We start from the raw sequence: 19,520 nt of genomic DNA, 5'->3' as shown, positions 1-19,520 counted from the left end.
TCCAAGCAAATTGATTATTTTTTTGAGACAAATGCATCCTCAGATGTCTCTTGGAAACTGATGGCATTTTTAAGAGGACAGATTATTTCATATCTTTCTCACAAAAATAAATCGGAAACCAAGAAGGCATCCAAGTTAATCACTGAAATTACCAGAATAGATCTAGAATACACCAGGTCTCCATTTATTGAAAAAGACAGGTTTTGCAATTACAATTTAATCTCTTTACCACTAAAGAAATGGAACAAATTATCTTTAAATCTCAACATCATTATTATGAACATGGAGGGAAGGCCAGTAGGATCTTAGCCCAACAAATCCACAAGCATGAATGCAATAACAGCAATTAACCACACAGACAGAGATAAAATTGACCATAAAAATATAACCTACGCATTCAGAGAGTATTATAAGTCCTTATATTCTACTCAGTTTAAAGAAGATAAGACACAATCTAATGAGTTTCTTGATTCATTACAGATACCACAGCTAGATACTCTTTAGTGCCATGGAACTGGATATACCTCTGACTCTTTCAGAATTACTAGATGCTATAAACTCACTTCAGAGTGGGAAAGCAGCTGGCCCTGATGACTACCCAGTGGAATTTTATAAAACATTTTCAAATAAGTTAGCTCCACTATTATTAGTAAACTTTATAGAAGCTTAAGACAACAAAATTCTACCTCATACCTTTCGCAAAGCAATAATTACCATTTTCCTAAGAAAAATAAGGACAATTATTTTCTGAATAACAATGTTAAGATACCCTCCAAATTTGTAGCCAGAAGGACTGAGAAAGTGCTTCCTTCTGTAATACCACAACACCAAACTGGATATATTAAAGGCAGACACTTAAATTCTAACCTTCGTTGTTTGTTTAATGTAATATATTCAGCCATTAATTCTAAAACCCCAGAGATCTTATTATATTTAGATACAGAAAAACATTTCATATTGTTGAATGGGACTACATAGTCACCAAATTGCACAAATTTTACTTTTGTTCAAACATATGTGCATGGATGAAACTGCTTTACACTAATCCAGAAGACTCCGTTTTTGTTAACAACATTATTTCAAACTACTTCAAAGTAGAACATGGTACTCAAAAATGATGATCCTTATCAACTTTTCTCTTTGCAATCACCATTGAACCACTGGTTGTATACTTTTGAAATGCATCAGAGATAAAGAGGAGTCTGAGAAAAGGACTTACACAGAAAATATCACTATATGCAGATGATATGGTACTATACAGTACATTCTGACCCACATAATTGTGTGCCAAAGCATTAGCAGAATTTCAAAAGATATATGTGGAGTCAAAATTTGAATTAAAGCGTGCTCTTTCCAGTGAATTCTGTAGCTCAAAATGTTACACTGGACACCTTTCCATTCGGTTTAGCAGATCAGGTTAAATATCTAGGGGTAAATATCGCAAGCAAATATAAAACTCTTTTTCAACAAAGTTTTACTCTCTGAATGGAAAAAATTAAGCAAGACATGAATAGATGATTCTCCCTGCTAATGTAAGATGGAGGGTAGACCAGCATTATTAAGATGACTATCCTTCCCAAGCTTCACTTCCTATTTCAAAGCATTCCCATATACATTACCAAATATTTTTTTAAGAAATTAGATTTAATCATAACTTAATTTATTTGGAATTTGAAACATTCACACATGCAAAGGACAACTCTACAATGACCTAAAGCAGAAGGGGGCATGATACTACCTAACTTTCAATTCTATTATTGGGTGGCAAATATACGAGTTATAAAGACCTGGACATCAACACAAATCGATGAATATGCACAAGTCTGGCATAAAAATGTCCAAGATTAAAACACTTAGGGGAAAAAAAAAACACTCATCGGTAATATCTTTGCATCCTAAGAACAATTACGCTTGAAATTCAACCTCTTATCAACACAATTCTTCCACTACTTTCAAGCTAGAAATTTTGCTAAACAGAACCTGCCCAATTTTCCTCACCTCCCACCTTGTTCTATTCCAGAAGAAATATTGATCAGTCATTAAAACTTTGATAGCATCTCTACAATTTATACAAATATATTTTAAAGTCTCTTCATTTCAAAGACCCCAGAGTACATTGGGGAAAGGATCTGTCACTTAATATTTCAGTACAGGAGCCATGCACAGAATACACTCTAGCTCCATATGTACAAAGCATTCTATCATTCAACTTAAAATCTTTTATCGAGCGCATTTATCTAGTTTAAAATTCTCCAAAATGTTTCCAGGGGGGTTGAATTTTACTTTTGTTTGATTTGTTAAGTTTGACTTTTCTAATTAAAATTTAAATCCATTTGAAAAAAAGGTCTATCACAGGAAACTCCCTCCTTTTACCAAGTTTGGGTCAAAATGAGATGCCAATATCAGGAGTTGTCAGACTTTTATAGCCTTATGGCTGGAAGGGGCGAGGTTGTGCTTCCTCTTGCACCATCTTGGTGCTTGATGATGCATTGGGAACGTGATATTCTGATGTGAATATGTGACACAATAAATACAGTAAATTACTGATATACAAATATGTATATAATAAAAATGATGTAAAACATAAACATTCCTCCCTTTTTTCCAAAATGAATGTTCCTCCTGATAAGCTAGACTCATCACCACTTACCATTCAAAAATGTAAAATGTGGGAAAATGTTAAATATGGGAATGTTAAATTGGGGTTCTGCTGTAATAAAACAAAACTTGCATGTGTATGTAAAAATTAAAGTACATGATAAAACCTTAATGACAGTAATGTAAGATTAAGAAGTTAATCTAAATACAAATTTGTAGTTCTGGCGCAGTGGTAAATAAAAGCATTAAATGCAACAATATTAATACATAGCAAGCTTGAGAAGTATTTTGATAGTAACAAATTGTTACATTCTGCTACCAGACTCAATTATTTGAGCAGTGTCAACCCCGTTCTTGAGAAAAGTTTTGTAATGAAAGGTGCAATCATTTAAAGTGGCAGCATTGTGTGCATCTGCTTTTCAGCATATATTCCCCATCAGTATAATGAACTGTTATTTTTAAACATGTTTCTATTGTTCTACTCAACCACAAATCAGTTCTGGTTGCATAAAGCGCTACTTGTTTCAGGTCTTTTTATTTTTGTTTGACATTTAGAATAAAGTAAATGTATTGTGACTTTGAAAGAATAATTGCAGGAGGGGGATGACTTCTCTTATTTTTGCTACTGTTACGTGATTTTTCTTTTGATAGCCTGCTGTCCCCCAAATCCATTAGCATAAACCAGTAATTAATGGGTATATGTGTTGCGGACCTAACGTTACTGGAACTTAGTGCTGCTTGCTTAGCTTTCATTCACTCCTCATACTGGACAATGTGGTTGAATTTTAAATGGCTGTATAAATGTTTGCCTGCAGTGGTTTAACATTTTGCACAGTACACTTCTGAAAGCAAAATATTTCTAAATTACAGAGAATTATCTTCTTTTTGGTACTTAAATATCTAAATAGCATCAGATGGTGTAGCTGCAACATTACTTATACTCCTCAGTTTTTGTAGCTGCAACATTACTTATACTCCTCAGTTTTTCTGAAATCTTCTGCAAACAGAAAAGAAATATATTCACACTTTTTAAAAGAACTTCTAAAAATGTGTTTACCATTTAGCACATTATTTTCTCTATAGTGCTTCATTGACAGCAAGAAGTTTCTGATTAAGTCATTAGAAAATATTCATATATATGGTGAATTAGATTCAATCCAGTAATTCACTTGCTTAAATTAACACTTCACCCAAAAATATTTTTTATGTTATTTACCCTATGTAGTTTGTAGTGGTGGCCGAGAAAAATTTTCGACCTGATGTTTTCATGCAGAAAGTACATAAAAAAAGATTGTACCTGAACAAGACCCAGTAGCAACCAGTACTGAACAGTGGATATAGTCAGTGGCAAACAATGTGAAAAACGTCTATGAGAAAAAATGAAAAAAATCCTGATGCAAGTCATGCCGTGTAAATCACATGTCCTTTTCCATTCCTTTGCTCAAAGAATTCAAAATGCATGCATTTTTTGCATAATACTTCTGGAAAACCAATTGTACCTGATAAACAGAAAAGACACATTCCTATAATACTGTGTGTCTGAACTGAAGACCGGATTCTTGTCTAGTGAAAGGGGGGGGGGGGGGGGGGATATATTCCTTTAAGCAAAAGTAAGCAGTCCCTTCCTATTTAGCTTTGTAAATAGCTTCCAGAGTTCAAGTTAGTAGCTAATGGAAAAGTAATACTTGAATTATTAATGACATGTTTACATTTTTTTCTAACAGACCACTGTATTATTCCCAAAGGTTTTTGCAAAAAAATGTAAAAGGGCTTTATTCTCTTTAACAAAATCCCTGTGTGCGTCCATGTGTCTGTGTGTGTGTGTCTTCTGGTAAAGTGCGCAGGGTACGGTGCGATGCTTCAAAGGCTGCCTGACATGTCACACAAGACAGATTGTATAATTGTATAACAATTGCAAGCAAACTTCCTCTAGTTGCTGAGCTGTTTATAGGTATTTACAGACTATTCAAAATTTAAACTTTAAAGTATATACTTTACAAGGGCTACATGAATGCACTGAAAACAATTATTTTCTGCATTCATTTTATATTCTTTTTTTTTTAAATTTTATTAATTTTATTGTAATCATCCCATACAAATAGATCAATTTTTACAAAAAAATAGGATTGAAAACAAATCAACCCCCACCCCTGAGAAAGAGAGCATGGCCAACTTAAAAACAGTAAAAATAAATAAATTGATGAGTTTAAGTGAATACAGAGAAATGGAGAAGAAAAAGAAATGGGGAGAGAATCTACTTCCTCAGTGCTTTAAGAGCTTATTCTAAAATATTATTGATTAGATCCTGCCAGGTTTTGAAAAAGTTCTGCACAGATCCTCTAAGTGAGAATTTGATTTTTTCCAATTTCAAAAATTATAAAACATCAGTTACCCACTGACGTAAAAGAGGAGAGTTAGGATTCTTCCAGTTTAGCAAAATAAGTGCGTGCCAATAGTGTAGTGAAGGCAATAACAGTTTGTTTGTCCTTCTCCACTTTAAGCCCATCTGGAAGAACACCAAACACAGCTGTTAGTGGATTAGGAGGGATTATGACACCAAGGCTGTCTGAAAGGCACTTAAAACGTTTGTCCAGAATGATGTTAATTTGGTGCAGGCCCAAAACATGTGACCCAGTGAGGCTAGAGCTTGATTGTAGGTTGGTTGCCCTGGAAACATTTTGGACAATTTCAAGTGAGACAGATGTGCTCGATAATATAATTTTGAGTTGAATAATTGTATGCTTTGCGCATATGGAGCTCGAATGAATTCTCTGCATTGCTACCTTCCACTCCTTTTCTGATATGTTTGAGTGAGAGATCCTTTTCCCATTGTCCTCTTGGATCTTTGAAAGGGAGGGACTGTAAAATATTTTTATATATTGCAGAAATGCTGTCTGAATCCTTGAGACTGAGCAATACATTTTCCAGCATAGAGGAAGGTGGGAGATGGGGAAAATCGGACATTTATATACTATGATTTTATTCAGAATATACTAGGGGGCTTTGCCCCCTGCTTGCTTCGCTCTCTAACCCCTCCCCAGATTACACACCATTGTGAAGAGGGAGGCTGAACGCACACCAAGGAGATGCGGTCGCTTCTTCGAAAACCCTCTTAAACGATGATACATTTTCCTACTTCCATTATCTCTAACCTGCTCTGCTTGTGCATCACGAGACTTGCTTCCAAAGGTTGTAAGTATGACATGACTTGTCTGTCTCGCGGGAAGTGAAAGTGTCTTTCTGTCTCTGAAAGATCTCTCTGCAAAAGATCATGTCTCGTTGCCGGAAGTGTCTCGTCACAAGATTTTTTTTTTTATAGAATACAGAGATTTATTTTCTGAACACATTTATTCCAACACAGGTCTGCATATGATAAAAGCCTATCCCAGCAATCCTGGGCACAGGGCAAAAATGAACCCTGTGTTGGTTATATTATATTTATAGGCCATACCACTTAAATGGAGCCATTTTATAAACTTAAGAGACAGTACAAAATATACTTGGTCTCAGTAGTGTGTATTTATCTCCTTGCTAACATATTCACTGTCTGAGATTTTCTTTTTAAATGTGGATCTTAGTGCATTAGAGCCTCAACAAGGGTCTAGGAAATGACCCCAAATTGTCCCTTTAAAGAACAGGCCACATTCTTGATGGCAAAAGGTTACTAACCTGGTGCAATGAAATTTTAAATTGAAGTGCATCATTTGTGACATTGAACACCTACCAAGTGACAGCATGACCAGGAAAAGATCCCCTCAGTTTTTTCATTGGCTTATCATGTCCATGCATAGGTATGCTTCAAAATACAATATAGCCTTAATGCGTGCACATGAATTGGATATGAAGTTATTCTGCAAATAATAACTCCTTCTAGATGGGTTTATCCTTTGTAAAATAATTATTAATTTTTCTGTATGTTCTTGCCTTTTATCCATGTTGTATATAATTAAAAATAGCTATTTTTTTTGGAAACAGTCAGACAAAATTAAAATGTTTTTTATAGTGATGGTTTTGTTCACTAAACTGTGTCTCATTATATAAAATTTTACAATCAAGTATACTGTATATAAATAGTCAAAAAAAAAACTATAGTACAGAGGAAGTGTGAGCAATGCTGTTCAGTTGACCTGTCATCTTAACTCTAAAGGTCTTACTAAAGATGAAAAGTAAGAGGATTTAATAAATTGGCATTGAACATCAAATAAAATATATTTGTAAAAACACAGTGGATAATCCTCAGCTTTGTAAGCTCCTCCCAAAATATGTAACTTTTGTGTAGAGAAACTGTAAATTTCATGCTCTGCCATTAATCTGTCAGATTATGTTGACAGATTAAAAGAACGGTACTTTAATACATGCAGTGTTTTCAACCATTTTTGTCATAGTCCACTTAAAGTTATTCTTTATGATCTGGGGGATGGTGAGTGGTAAACAAGTGTCTAGAATTTCACAGATAGCATAGCCCATGGTGTCCTGGATGTTTTTGTATGCTGTTTCAAATGTGTACTGAATTAAAGTGATAGTTCTTATTTTCTGTGACTTATTTTATCATAAGCATTAGAATACATTTGAGCTTGGCTACAAAGTGTAATATACTCTGTAATACTTTGTTTGGAATAATTCTTGAAATAATGTAGTTCTTATCTTGGTAATTTTGATTTAATATGTGATTGAGTTAGGGCAGTATTCCCTATAGAGGTGATACATTACACCCTAATTAATGAAGCACCTCCATGTTATAGCTGAGCAACATATCACACATTGTAATGCAGTTTCATGCAATATTTTGTTCTCAACAATCTCCTATGTCACTTTGTGAAGTAATACTCAATAAAGGAAGACAAATCTGTACATGGTACCTTGATTAGTGATTTAGTTACCTATTTAACTAAACATTTCTCTCAAGAAATAGTCACAGAGATGTGCAGGCTGCAACTTCACATGCCTGCTTCCCCAAAATGAAAACAGATCTCAGCTGGATGATTCTTATCCTGCTTATATCTTGATCCCATTTTTACAAGCATGAACATATCCTAGAATCTCACCCCTGTTCAGAAGAGCAGTGGTCATAACATTTTTAATGTTCATTATTGCCACACAACAGTTAATCAAATATGTGTATGTGTTTCCTTTTGATGAGTCCACGTTTTATGGCAGTGATGGACCAGTTTGGAACTTAAAATGAGTACACATGATCCATTTTGACATGCGTTAAAAAATCACACCGGCCAAAAATAATTGCTTAGAAAGATTGATGTATGTATATCTGTGTATACTGCTAACTGATCCAAGGTTGACTATACCTATGATTAAATTCACAAATTAAGGTACAATGAAGCGCACAAAGATTACCATTTGTAGAGCTTTCTTTTCAAACATAAAAAGAATAATTAACTTCATTGCTGGTGACATTATAATGCTCTCATTGCATTTTTTTTCATTTGTTGGTTTTTATTTTTGTGATTTTTAAATTATAAATTTATAATGTTATATGGTTAGCTGAAATTCCTTTGCTGAATAATGGTAAAACATAAGTTCTACGCTCTTCATATGTCTTATAAAATGTGTTATCTAGGATTGTATGTAGTTGAAATATGATTAATAAAGAAAAAATAAGGCAACAGTCTGCCTGCTGGCAAATGTAAAATGGCTTCATTCACAGCTACCAGTAGCAAAACATAACATTAAATACAAAAACACCAACCAGTATGTGCACATAAATATACAGTTACAATTGTGATAATGAAAGGTTGCCCTTTTTTTTTTTTTTTTAGTTTTCTGCTTTTATGCATCAGGACTTAAAAATCATCAAATCCTCCCCACGTCTTAAAATTTGAGGAGTCTAACATAAGATGGCATACAATTTATAGATTTTACTTTGTCGTTAGTGTCTCAAAAATTTAGCTTTCTGGATTTGAATGTCTTAGACAGTTGTTGTCTGTGTGAAGTATGTAAGTTCTCCCTATTGACTGTTATTGATAGGTTTCTTTCTCACATCTCAAAAAATGTGTGTCCTAGTTTGAATTGTGACTCTATATTGACTGAATGTTTGTGTTTGTTTGAGTGGACCCTGTGATGGACTGCAATGGGCTGGTTCGTGCTTTGGTCTCAATCATTCAAAAGCCATGTATGGAAAAACCAAAACCCCCCCACATTCAGCAGCCTGTACAACTACCTTTAGCAGCAATGACTTTAAGAAAACATTTTCTGTATGTGTTTATCTCTCATTAACACCATACTGAGTTAATTTTGGTCAGCTTGTCCTTATAACATTGCTTCATTTCGTTGTTTTGTGTTTATACACATCTCTTAAGGTCCCACCACAACGTCTCAGTGGGATTGATGTTTGGACTTTATACCTTAGCCATTCCAAATTCTTGATTCTGTTCATTTTCATTCATTCAGCTGTATTATAGTATTTTCTATTGTTAATAGGGTTATTGTGACAAACTTCAACTATAGAACAATTGGCCTCATATTTTCCTCTAGAAATCTTTGGTATAAAGAATAGTTCTCAGTGCACTCCATAACTACCAAATGTCTTAGAGCTGTGGATATGAAAGCCCAAATTATCACCCCATTACTTCTGTGCTTCACAGTTACTATAAGGATTTTGTGATGATGCATTATTCTTCCTTTTTACCAAATGTGTGTTTGTGCAAAATGCCCAGACATCTTTACTTTGGTATTATCAAACCTAAGCCATGCTGTCACGCTGCTTTCGGAAATCTTTCTCCTGGCTACTTTTAAAAGAAAACCATATTTATTTTTTAGTTTTCTAAAGGTAGACTCAAGAAATGTAATACCTACCATATTGACTCAAGTCTATAGATCCCTACAGGTAACATTTTGGCTGTTTTCTGTTACTTTTGGTCATCATACAGTTTTAATTTGGGTTAATTTGCTTGGTTATGAGTGACCACTGTCACCCTAAGTGGTTCAATGAAAACAAGTGAGTGTTGGCTGTCTGCCCCTGTTTATTCCCAGAAAGACATTCTCTAGCTTGGGTTTTCATATTTCAATATATTCATGTATGCAACATTGTTTTAGATGCACAACTAGACTTTGTAATTACAAAGGACTTATAAGTTAAAATGCACTTCACAAGGGTATATTGAATTGAAATGCATGTTAAAGTTACAGTGTCCTTACTATTTTGCCTTGTAGTAGCAGGTCATTTTAAAATACATTCGATAATTTGGTTTGTTACCCACATTTATTAAATCTGTTTATGAAGTTCCTTTAAATCCATCATTCTCTTTTAGGTTAAAGAGCCACCATTTCTGAAGTTCATTTAGTCACTTTAAAGAGTTCAGCTTGCAACAATTCAGATTTTGTTCATACAGGTACTCGTATTCTTCTCTTTTAAATTAATTTTTTGATTTTACTATATATTCTATATATAATCCCCTGCATAAATCATCACTTGAAGACATTTATCTATTCATCCTTAGGTTGGCCTGTCACCATTTATCTTAAAACAGGATTCCACATTGGATTGGATGCCAGTTTATTGCAGTGCACACAGAGGGATACATTCATGTTTGTATCTTTCATAGAAAACAATCAAGTTTTATAGTTGGATAGCTATTCTGAGAAAACAGCTCAAATCAGGTTATCCTTTAGGGAAGCTTTATTATGGACATTGAGGAAATATTGTTTCAGGTGCAGCTTTCTTCTTGTTGCTTTTTTGTCGAATAAAGTCCTGGCTCATTGTATGTGCCTTTTTGCCCTTTTTAAAATAGTGGTAATGTAAATGGTTTCTAATGTGCAACTTTAACTCACATTAGTAAAGTTATTTTTTAATTAATAATGAACCATCAAAGTTGTCAGATTTTGTGGACAGGAAAATCATGTTTTTTTCAGCAGTGTAAAATATCTGCTCTGTCATTTTTACTGAGAAGTTTAAGTTCAAGCAGCAACTTTGTCTTTTCAATTGATATATTTCGGTATGAAATAATTCTTAAAGGCTGATTGTGTATTTATAAATCAGTTGTTTTCCTTTTGATGCAAATAGGCATCAATTTACCACAGGAGTTTACTGTTATTTTACTAGAGTTTACGGTGAATTGAATGTTGTTTATAGACTTCAGTTTGACATTCAGCACCATCATCCCACAGAAGTTTATATGGAAATTGAGTCTGCTTTCCTATGCAACTGGATCCTGGACTTCCTGACAGAGAGACTCCACACAGTCCGCTTTGGAAACACCATCTCCAGCACCATTAGACTGAGTACTGGCACCCCCCAGAGCTATGTACGCAAACCACTTTTGTTCACTGTGCTAATTGATAAACTGTACGGCTACATACAGCTCTAACACCATCATTAAGTTTACCACTAAAACAATGATCATGGGTTTTATCAGCAATAGTGATGAGTCAGCTTACGGAATGGAGATAACACTAATGGCGGACTGGGGTAAGTGCAACAATCTCTCTCTTAACGTTGATGAGATGAAAGAAATTATTGCTAATTTCAGGAAGGCCCATGCTCTTCATAGCCTGCTGCACATGTTGACTCTGTGATGGAATTGCTCAAGCGCACCAACTTCCTTGTAGTGCAACGACTGCAGAAGGAACTCTGAGTCCAGCTCAGGGCGGCGAAGGAGCAGTACAGAAGAAAGCTGGAGCAGAAGTTGCAGAATAACAGCATGAAGGAAGTGTGGGATGGGATGAAGATCATCACTGGCTGCAGCTCGAAGCGGGGTGCCACCATCGAGAGAGACGTGAAGAGAGCAAACCAAATTAACAACTTCTTTAACAGGTTTGACCACCCTAACCCACTCTCACCTCGGAGTACTGCATCCTCCACACATCCTTCTGCTGATACCAGCATAGGAGAGATATCACCACCCACAATTACAACAGCGCAGGTGAGCAGAGAGCTGAGGAGACTTTGTGCCAGCAAAGCAGCGGGTCCAGATGGAGTAGCGCCACGACTGCCGAAGGTCTGTGCATCGGAGCTGGGGGGTCCTCTACAGCGCATCTTCAACCTGAGCCTGGAACAGTCCCGAGGCTTTGGAAAACATCTTGCATCACCCCAGTCCCAAAGGTATCACATCCTAGTGAGCTGAATGACTTCCGGCCTGTTGCTCTGACATCACATGTGATGAAGACCATGGAGAGGCTGCTGCTTCACCACCTGAGGCCACAGGTTCAGCACGCCCTCGACCCTCTGCAGTTTGCATATCAGGAGAAGGTGGGAGCGGAGGATGCCATCATCTATATGCTACACCGATCTCTCTCCCACTTGGACAGAGGCAGTGGTGCTGTAAGAATTATATTTCTGGACTTCTCTAGCGCCTTCAACACAATCCAACCTCTACTCCTTAGGGACAAGCTGACAGAGATGGGAGTAGATTCATACCTGGTGGCATGGATCGTGGACTATCTTAAAGACAGACCTCAGTATGTGCGTCTTGGGAACTGCACGTCTGACATTGTGGTCAGCAACACAGGAGCGCCACAGGGGATTGTGCTTTCTCCGGTCCTGTTCAGCCTATATGCATCGGACTTCCAATACAACTCGGAGTCCTGCCACGTGCAAAAGTTCGCTGATGACACTGCTATCGTGGGCTGCATCAGGAGTGGGCAGGAGGAGGAGTATAGGGACCTAATCAATGACTTTGTTAAATGGTGCAACTCAAACTACCTACACCTGAACACCAGCAAAACCAAGGAGCTGGTGGTGGATTTTAGAAGGCCCAGGCCCCTCATTGACCCTGTGATTATCAGAGGTGACTGTGTGCAGATGGTGCAGACCTATAAATACCTGGGAGTGCAGCTGGATGATAAATTAGACTGGACTGCCAATACTGATGCTCTGTGTAAGAAAGGACAGAGCCGGTTATACTTCCTTAGAAGGCTGGCGTCCTTCAACATAAGATGCTGCAGATGTTCTATCAGACGGTTGTGGCGAGCGCCCTCTTCTACGCGGTGGTGTGCTGGGGAGGCAGCATTAAGAAGAAAGACGCCTCATGCCTGGACAAACTGGTGAGGAAGGCAGGCTCTATTGTTGGCATGGAGCTGGACAGTTTGACATCCATGGCAGAGTGACAGGCACTGAGCAGGCTCCTGTCAATCATGGAGAATCCACTGCATCCACTAAACAGTGTCATCTCCAGACAGAAGAGCAGCTTCAGCGACAGACTGCTGTCAATGTCCTGCTCCACTGACAGACAGAGGAGATCGTTCCTCCCCCAAACTATGCGACTCTTCAGTTCCACCCGGGGTTAAACGTTAACATCATACAAAGTTATTGTCTGTTTTTACCTGCATTATTATCAATCTTTAATTTCATATTGTTTTTTGTATCAGTATGCTGCTGCTGGAGTATGTAAATTTCCCCTTGGGATTAATCTAGCCATCCATCCATCCATCCATCCATCCATCCATCCATCCATCCATCCATCCATCCAACCTACCTACCTACCTACCTTCCTTCAATAACACTACCTGTGTAGCCAAGAAGGCACAGCAGCATCTCTGCTTCCTTCAACGGTTGAGGAAGGCAAATTTACCTAACACCATTCTTATCACATTCTACATGGATACCATTGACAGTTTTCTGAGTAACTGCATCACCGTCTGCTTTGGGAACTACAGTGTTTCTGATTGCAAACTCCTACAACAGATAATACACACAGCAGGAAAGATCATTGGACCTTCTCTGCCCTCAATTAAAAACCTCTTTATCAAGTATTGTAGCTGTAAAGCCAACAGCATTGTGAAGGACCCCTTCCCACCCCTCTCACGGTCTCTTTTGTCCCACTTCCATCTGACAAAAGGTAATGTAGCATCTGAACCAGTTCTGCCAGGTTCTGCAACAGCTTTTACCCCTTTTTTGTCTGGAGAGCCTGAACTCTGTGCTACCCACTACCCTCAGATCTGCTCCTAGTAGCTTATACTGTATATGCAGTATAATTGTTACACTTTTTACTGCTGTTGTTTTTTATTATTACCCTAAGTTCTTGTCAATAAGCCGCGGCTTATCTAAGGAAAAAAGTTGTGAAAATTAAAAAATAGAATATCGGCTTATACATAAGTCCGGCTTATACAGTAATCCCTCCTCCATCGCAGGGGTTGCGTTCCAGAGCCACCCGCGAAATAAGAAAATCCGCGAAGTAGAAACCATATGTTTATATGGTTATTTTTATATTGTCATGCTTGGGTCACAGATTTGCGCAGAAACACAGGAGGTTGTAGAGAGACAGGAACGTTATTCAAACACTGCAAACAAACATTTGTCTCTTTTTCAAAAGTTTAAACTGTGCTCCATGACAAGACAGAGATGACAGTTCTGTCTCACAATTAAAAGAATGCAAACATATCTTCCTCTTCAAAGGAGTGCGTGTCAGGAGCACAGAATGTCACATAGATAGAGAAAACAATCTCTAGCAAACAAATCAATGGTGCTGTTTGGCTTTTAAGTATGCGAAGCACCGCGGCACAAAGCTGTTGAAGGCGGCAGCTCACACCCCCTCCGTCAGGAGCAGGGAGAGAGAGAGAGTTTGTTTTTCAGTCAAAAATCAATACGTGCCCTTCGAGCTTTTAAGTATGCGAAGCACTGTGCAGCATGTCGTTTCAGGAAGCTGCACAAAAGATAGCAACGTGAAGATAATCTTTCAGCATTTTTAGACGAGCGTACGTATCGTCTAGGTGTGCGAACAGCCCCCCTGCTCAATCACCATACGTCAGGATCACAGATAGTCAGCGCAAGAGAGAGAGAAAAGTAAGCAATCTAGCTTCTCAGCCATCTGCCAATAGCGTCCCTTGTATGAAATCAACTGGGCAAACCAACTGAGGAAGCATGTACCAGAAATTAAAAGACCCATTGTCCGCAGAAATCTGCGAACCAGCAAAAAATCCGCGATATATATTTAAATATGCTTACATATAAAATCACAATTTAAATGACCGCTACGCGCGCGTGTTGACTCGGCGACGCCCAGAGCAGAAAGAACGCGCTCCGGCCGCTCCAACCGCGCCATGCGGGGAGTGAGAGAGACGCCAATATCTCACACTCTCTCCCCCCTTAAAGAAATTAAATGGGTGCGAGTGAGACCACTGACCTCCCTCCCTTCTATTAGTTATAGGTTATAGTACGTTCGGCTTATCCATGAGTCCGGCTTATCTATGATAAGATTTTATTTTAAAAATTCGTATGATTTTTTGGTCTCCGGCTTATACACGAGTCCGGCTTATAGACAAGAACCTAGGGTAATTGTTGCTATAATGTATTACTATTTGTTTCAATGTATTACTATTTATAGTATATAGTACAGTTTGTTACTTGTTGTGTTTTTATGTTATATTATGGTTTTATATGCTGCAATACTGTGTATGGATGGTAGGACAATAAAGTCACTTGACTTGACCCCAAACTAGGAAAATGAGAAACGTTCAGTTCATGATAAAAGAACTAACATACCAACATTAATGATTTAACCTTTTTTTTTTTTTTTTTTTTTTTAAACACCATTACCATATGTCAACTGAAGCCTTTGTGTCCTGCACTTGTAAAAAGACAAAGCTTCAGACTAAAACTCTTAAATACATAGTTTTAAACATGTAGTTATTTACATAATGTACAAACACAACTCACATTCATTGGAAGAAGAGTCGTCTTGATTGTACATGACAGCTTCAATACAGAGCTAAAACAAGAAAACTAGTTTAGATTACATTAACCCAGTATTTTTCAATCAATGTGCTGTGGCACAGTGGTGCATCATGAGAGCTATCCAGGTGTACAGTTGAAATAATAGTATATTGCACTTGGGTCTGAACCTGAGAGGGACAAGCTCTGTAGGAGGTCGAGATTTGTCTGAGGATGACAGGACTACCTGGAGAAGCTGGCATAAAAACAGCTCTGTGATCGCTATTTTAGAGCACTTCAGATGTGTCTCTTGACTGCTAAGAGTCCATCTGCTGGGATGTGTCGTTGCCAGCGAGCCTCACGGGGCTGGTGGATAGTGGGCATATGAGTTGCTTCTGCGGTAGACAGGGGCGGGCAAAGAGACCAAGCAGCTGTGAGTTGCAACCAGAGTGCTCACTAAGTGCCCAGTCTGCGAATGCTGATTTCGGAGCTGATTTTTTTTTTTTTACCAACCTCTCTGGTAGTCCCGCCCCTTCGGACTTTGGACCATGTTTATGAGAGGTGTAATGTGTTTGTAGTTAATAGAGCAGCATTGTGTCTTACGATGTTTTTGATTACATAAAGTGTGCCACTCCAGAAAAAAGGTTGGGTAACACTGCACTAACCTGTCAGTAGTTTTAGTTAAGTTACATTACTAGGAATAGAGCTTCTATAGAAGTGGGTGAGTATTTTTAAGGGGGGTGCACGACTACTTTTTGTCCTGTTTGGTCATCTAATAATGAGTTTTGCAGCTGTTGGCTTCTCCTGGTAAGGCATACATTCAAGTGTATGTCATAAAATCCTGTACCTCTTCAAAAATTTTTAGAAGTGAAAGCACATGCACTACTAGGCAGATTTTTTTTTTCCTGTGGCATCATGGCTAATTGTGTTGTTGTGAGTATTTCGTATGACTTTTTAAACTGAAAGTAAGTTTCCAAGAAAAGCAAACTGTCTGTGAAGCTTAATAGTTAGACGTTTGGCTTCACTGAGTACTGGGGATGTGCATTCTTATAACAACCTGCACTTTTAATTTAGTCTTTTATTTCAATTTTTGTCTTTGAGAAGTATCAGGATTTCCCCATTACTTTAACATAGACTGTGTGTGATCTGTAAATAAAATGTGGGCATTCAGATAAGTTTATTTTTTAGTTAAATCTGGTTAATTGTATTCGATCTGGCAGCCCTGTTGATATGTATCTCTAAAATGCTGCAAGGAGCTTCATTTTTCTGTCTGTAGCTATTTTGCTGTTTAGCCCTCTTAATTATGGCTTTATGGGAGGGAACTCGGTCCATGCAATTCATTATTTCTTTAAACTCTTTTTTTCCCCACAAAGCTGAGGGGCAACATGTCCATCTCTAAACATTTTTGTGATCAGCTCTGATAATTTCAAGTTGGGACAGTGAACGCAATTATTGAAGTTTTTAGGTTTTTCTGTCAATGGGTTTCGAGGCTGCTTCAGTCTCACGTGATTCAACGCTAAATTGAATTGAACCAAATCAACTGATGTACTTTAGTTTGAAATTATTTGCTGCTTTGAGTATAAACATATTGCCAGATATAACTTCTCTTTCTTAATGCCACATTTTTCTTGACTCCCAGGAATGCAATATGCAAACAGAATACCCAAATAACAATACCATTATTTAAATACTGGTACTTTTATTCAACTACCTGTGCATACTCTTACTTGGTATTTCTTTTTTAAGATCAGATCTTGGAAATTTGCTGATGTATTTTGTACAAACCTGGTTCCTTTAACTTGTAGACTATTTTTATTTCAGAAACACACACACCTCAAAGAAGAAGGCAAATGACAAAATACTCATAGTATATAAAGTTTTGTTCAGTTTTTTACTTCTAATTCTGATTTACTTTCTTGAAACAAACAGCTGTTAAGATGTATAAGTGCAGAATATTATCGGGACAAGAGTCTGTAGAACAACAGGAACATGGACAGGTTTCTTGTTTGTTGAAAAGGGCTTGGCTCTTCTACTGTTTCTAGGTACCTTGGTTTGAAGAAAGGATCCAATGGCTGGACAGTTTGAATTCCAAACCATATTACTCAAGTATTAAGTTATTGTGATAGACAGAGAGCCAGCAACTTTTAACTGCTGTCTTATTATACTAAATCATTGTCTTTTACCTTGTCTCAGGATTCAGAAAAATATTTATTCCTAGCACAAGACTGAAACTTTTATATGTGTGGGTATTGCAAGCTACATATATGTAAATGTGAACATTTTATATATCTTAAATGCACACACTATTTAAAGTAATAAATGGAAAACTGATTGTTTTTTTCTGTACACTACAGTGAAATGTAGACAAATTATTTTCTGATTGTCTTTGGTTTTTGTTGTCATGTCATTTTCTAACACACTTAATCCAGACCAAGGTAGCAGGTGGGTGTTGGAGCCCAACTCAACTAGCATAGAGCAACCCATAGACAGGGCACCAGTCCATCACAGGGCACAAACACACTGGGGTCAATTTGTGTCATCATGTCACCTAATCTGCATGTCTTTGGAAAGTGGGAGGAAACTCCCGCAGACACGGAGAGAATATGCAGGCTCCATATAGAGAGGATCCAGGATCTGAGCCCTGCTGTCCTTACTGCGTGGCAGCATTGCTATCACTGTGTCATCCTGCCACCTGATTCCCACAATGTTGTTTGAATTTTAGAATGTTGTCGTACTGGCTTTTGATGTAATGTGATCTAATTTAAAATAAAGATTTCTTGAGAGAATGGAGGTTTTTAGTTGACCCTGTGCTAAAATAGCTTGATGGATATTTGAAATGTTTCAAAAATTATGTGGTAGTGAAATGCTAGCATATTGATACTTTTGATTGTGATATGCATTTGGAATTACTGTTACTACTATTTGGCCTAAATGCAAAGCCTGATGCTGCCTTCTGACTGATGAAGCATTTTAACTGGCTCTTGGGAATTTGAGAGTGCTGGGTTTTGGCTGGAAATTTTGCTAAACGTGCAAGGCTTTTTTTTCCTTTGAAAATTTCAAATTTAAAACAAAAGGTTCTGAATGTTTGTTTTTTCTGGTATGCCTTTTTGTTTGTCATATTGTTCACTGAAACATGTTTCAGTTCCAGAACTTGCTTATTTACAGTGTATGTCTACTAAGGTCAGAGAGAAAAAGCAATAATGTTTGTAAATGTGTCCGATTCTCATAGGGTCAGGCTGCGTTATACCTGTCTTGTCATGTTTGGCCTAGTATATCTGTTTATTGAATCCTGGACTGTACAGTAATCCCTCCTCCATCGCGGGGGTTGCGTTCCAGAGCCACCCGCGAAATAAGAAAATCCGCGAAGTAGAAACCATATGTTTATATGGTTATTTTTATATTGTCATGCTTGGGTCACAGATTTGCGCAGAAACACAGGAGGTTGTAGAGAGACAGGAACGTTATTCAAACACTGCAAACAAACATTTGTCTCTTTTTCAAAAGTTTAAACTGTGCTCCATGACAAGACAGAGATGACAGTTCCGTCTCACAATTAAAAGAATGCAAACATATTTTCCTCTTCAAAGGAGTGCGTGTCAGGAGCAGATCATGTCACAGAGATAGAGAGAGACAAAAGCAAACAAATCAATAGGGCTGTTTGGCTTAAGTATGCGAAGCACCGCGGCACAAAGCTGTTGAAGGCGGCAGCTCACACCCCCTCCGTCAGGAGCAGACAAAGAGAGAGAGAGAGAGTTTGTTTTTCAAGCAAAAATCAATACGTGCCCTTCGAGCTTTTAAGTATGCGAAGCACCGTGCAGCATGTCCTTCAGAAAGCAGCTGCACACAGAAGGTAGCAACGTCCCTATCGTCTAGGTGTGCGAACAGCCCCCCTGCTCACACCCCCCTACGTCAGCGCAAGAGAGAGAGAGAGAAAGTAAGTTGGGTAGCTTCTCGGCCATCTGCCAATAGCGTCCCTTGTATGAAATCAACTGGGCAAACCAACTGAGGAAGCATGTACCAGAAATTAAAAGACCCATTGTCCGCAGAAACCCGCGAAGCAGCGAAAAATCCGTGATATATATTTAAGTGTGCTTACATATAAAATCCGCGATGGAGTGAAGCCGCGAAAGGCGAAGTGCGATATAACGAGGGATCACTGTATTACCTGCTCTTTGAGTATAGGGTTCTTGTTTTAAAGAAGAGAAGAAGACAAACAAAAGCCTTTTGAGGACTTAACACTGTGATAAATTTACTGAAGACACAATTTGTTTGTTATTTTCACAGGTTATTTGAAACTGTTACAGTATAATTGTAGTCATTT

General features: G+C 37.7%; 1 protein-coding gene across 1 annotated transcript in view; it reads left to right on the top strand.

Moving 5' to 3' along the window:
- aatf (apoptosis antagonizing transcription factor) overlaps positions 1-19,520 on the top strand; it is a 165,284-nt gene that overhangs the window by 76,370 nt on the left and 69,394 nt on the right. The gene's annotated exons all lie outside the window — the stretch shown is intronic.

The sequence above is a fragment of the Erpetoichthys calabaricus genome, chromosome 8 (genome assembly GCF_900747795.2).
Source record: "Erpetoichthys calabaricus chromosome 8, fErpCal1.3, whole genome shotgun sequence".
Classification (NCBI taxonomy): Eukaryota; Metazoa; Chordata; class Cladistia; order Polypteriformes; family Polypteridae; genus Erpetoichthys; species Erpetoichthys calabaricus.
The sequence above is the reverse complement of the archived record's forward strand: the minus strand, read 5'-3'. Positions and strand labels throughout refer to the sequence as shown.